The following is a 3,306-nucleotide window of genomic DNA, read 5'->3' as shown; positions in this document are numbered from 1 at the left end:
GTGTTGTACAAATACTTTCCCGCGTTCGTATACTTACCAATGTACTATCATAGTGGAGGTGGGTTGAACGCAAACTTTCGTGTATACAGATATATAAGAAAAATTACGCTCAACTTATATCTCTCTTGATGGTGTATTGGTCTATTTGTCACTTGGCACTGGTAATGTTGTTCTCGCCGCATGAGGTTCGAGTCCTCGGGCGTACATTTCAATTTCCGCATGCGCCTGATGGCATAGAATTAAAGTGCACTGTGGTTGATAAAAATGTATCTCTAGTCACTGGGACCCATTCAGTGTTGTACATATACATATATATATATATATATATATATACACGTCACACACATGCAGAAAACGTATTTCACCATGGGATATACCTGTAAATGCAAGATAACCCACCCGAGAAAATAAAAAGATGTCATTTTTCCGTGTATTACATCTTCAGACAAATAGTAAGGAATTATAAAACAGAATAGCACTTTGGATACACTTCAACAAGAGTAGTCGTAATTGGATTTGTGCTAGAAAAAGACCATTGGCTGTGCTGTTTAAGCTATGATCTCTCTACACAAATACAGCGTTTATAGTCAAGCAATGGTCTTTTCCTGCACAAAACAAATCACGACCATCTCATTGACCGAGAGGGTTTCAAGATATTGACACAATTTTTTTTTTTTTTTAGAAATGTAATTGAAGCATGCTTAATCACCGGTACACATGATAAAAACATGTACTTGAGCTACGGATATTTATAACGTGACAATTTGTTAACAGGTTTAGTCACGAGACATTTCCCCCCAGATTGACTGTCCGAGAAAACGGGACAGTAGGCTAGGGTGAAGTCGTGGACCTTTTTGATCACAACTTCCCACGTCTTTTCTTTCTCTTGTTGAAGTGTGTATAAAGAGCCGCTATATTTTCTATTTTCTGTACTATTTCTCTGAATGTGTGATATACTATATATATTATCATCTACGGTTTACTTTCTCCAGCGTTTTATTTGCACATATAAGTATACATTAGTATATATACATTCATATAATCATATACATACACACACATACATTATATACTTACCTATATATTATATGCAATAGATCACTAGAAACGTGTTCAATAAGGCAGGCTAGATTAATGCAGGAAAGCGCTTTCGTACATTTACATTTTAGTGCTTGTGCAAATAAGTAATTTCTTTCTATTACTACTAAATATGTAAATATACGTAAGTGCTCAACTTTGTTAGCCTATCTTTCCCTGGTGGTTACCCCTGCGTTAGAAGTGATGGCTAGTTGTACTCCTTTTATTTTCTTTGGGGTATTTCCCATATTCCTTAGTATGGTCTTATTCTCTTTTGAAAGGAGGTTCATATGATTTCACTGTAGCTATCAATTTTTGCTAGATCGCGATTTCGGGTAGAAGACCCCCTTCATCAGCTTAGCAACACCTTTGTCTAAGGTTGGGGTATGGATGTTTCTGGGGAATGGTGTGACGGTATTTCATTTTATATGGTTGAGTTTGTGCTTCTTTGATCTTCACTGGGGAGGTCACCGGAGCGCCTCCGACCTCGGTTAATAGCGTTTTGTCTCATGCTTGGGATGGCTTTGATGTCTTCAGTTTGCATGTTTGTTTTGGGCTTCACTTTCTTATATATAATATATCTAAGATTGAAAGGCGTCTCCTGTACATATTTCTAAAATCTTGATGTTCTTCGACGATGGATGATGATATTTATATAATTTATTTTATTTTTTATTATTATTATTTTTTTTTTGAGGGGGGGGGGCTCCTGGTGTAAGGTGAAAGGCAACGGGACAACCTCATTGTCGTTATGCCAATATAGGTAGAAGGGAGTGTGTCACAGTTTTTTTTTTTAGTACATTTGGATCTATTGATGACATGTGATTTCTAAGTTTCCCTCTTGGTGGGGGCTGTTCTTTAGTGGGAGGTGGCTTGTTTTCATTTTATAATAAATCACAAATGTATTTTCTCTGTGTTGACTCGCTTAATGTTTCTCTTGATAATTCGTTTCACCATGTGCTCTCTGTAGGCTGATGAAAATGTAAATTTATAATGTTAATTTTCTCCTTATTTTGCTTATTATTATTATTATTACCGCTGTAAGAACCGCTCAATATCTTCTTGGTTTGGCTGTTGTCCTTCTCAATGGAACCATTGTTTATTAGCACCTGGGTGGAGTGCTGTTTTGTTGTGTTCTTGCTTTCAGGTGCTACAGTGGGCGAGTGCTCTCCAGACATCGATTGTGGCGTCCATCTCTTTGAAATGAAACAGTCACACCATTCACCAGAAACATTTTTACTCTAATCATAGAGAAAGAAAAATCTAATCTATTGAAGAAGGGTCTTGAACCCGAAGTCGTGATCTAGCAAAAATAGCTACAGTGAAGTCATAATCCTTTCAAAAGAGAACAAGACCATACATTGGCATATGTAAAATACCCAAGAAAACAATCAGAGCACAACTTGCCATCACTTTCAACTTTGCAACCAATCCATATTCAGTCACTTCCTCTCTTTTACCATTGCCTTCAATTCGACCCAGTATTTTAAACTTCTTTGTTCCTTTCCATCCTCCTCGTCAGTCACACACTCAACCTCCAGTCTACCACCCCTTCACTTCTCTTAGCTTCTCCATTTTCATCTTATACACTTTTTTGCATTTCCGGCACCTATCTTCTTCTCACACTTTTCCCTATCCTTGAAAGAATGAGGAGAAAATGAAGGATGAGGAGAAGAATGAGGAGAAGAATGAAAACACCTAGAATTCTTCCTATTATTTCCCTGGACACAAAAATTCAGTTAATGCACTTTCATCCACTACCCCTTTTCCATGAACAACTTCTTGGTTCTGGTTTTATTCAGTTTACTAACTTTTCTAAACTTCTCAATATGGTTGTTACCTTGCATCCCAAACCTTCCTCATGTCATCTATTGGTTAATCTCTACACCAAATCATATTCTTCCCATAAATAATTATTCAGTTTACTCGAGCCTCGACTTCTCTCATTACCAGGTCCCTGTGCACTTACAAAAACCCAAATGTTTTTAATTTCGCCTTCACAATGTTGAAACTTCCCTCAAATCCAAAATTCACTTTGGAGCCATTCCCTCCCTCCTTCTTTAGTTTAGTGCCGACACCTTTCTTCTCACAAACTGCCAGTGGTAAAGAACATTTGTATGGGAACATCAATTAGATAGCAAGGTGTAGTTACAGAAGTAGTATAATTCCTTTAATCGTGTAAATTTTACTCATTGTGTGTGTGGCTCCAGTCTGTTGGGACACCTCAAA

The sequence above is a fragment of the Oratosquilla oratoria genome, chromosome 13 (assembly GCF_046742065.1).
Source record: "Oratosquilla oratoria isolate Oo_2021 chromosome 13, ASM4674206v1, whole genome shotgun sequence".
Taxonomy (NCBI): Eukaryota; Metazoa; Arthropoda; class Malacostraca; order Stomatopoda; family Squillidae; genus Oratosquilla; species Oratosquilla oratoria.
Note: the sequence above shows the minus strand (reverse complement) of the source record.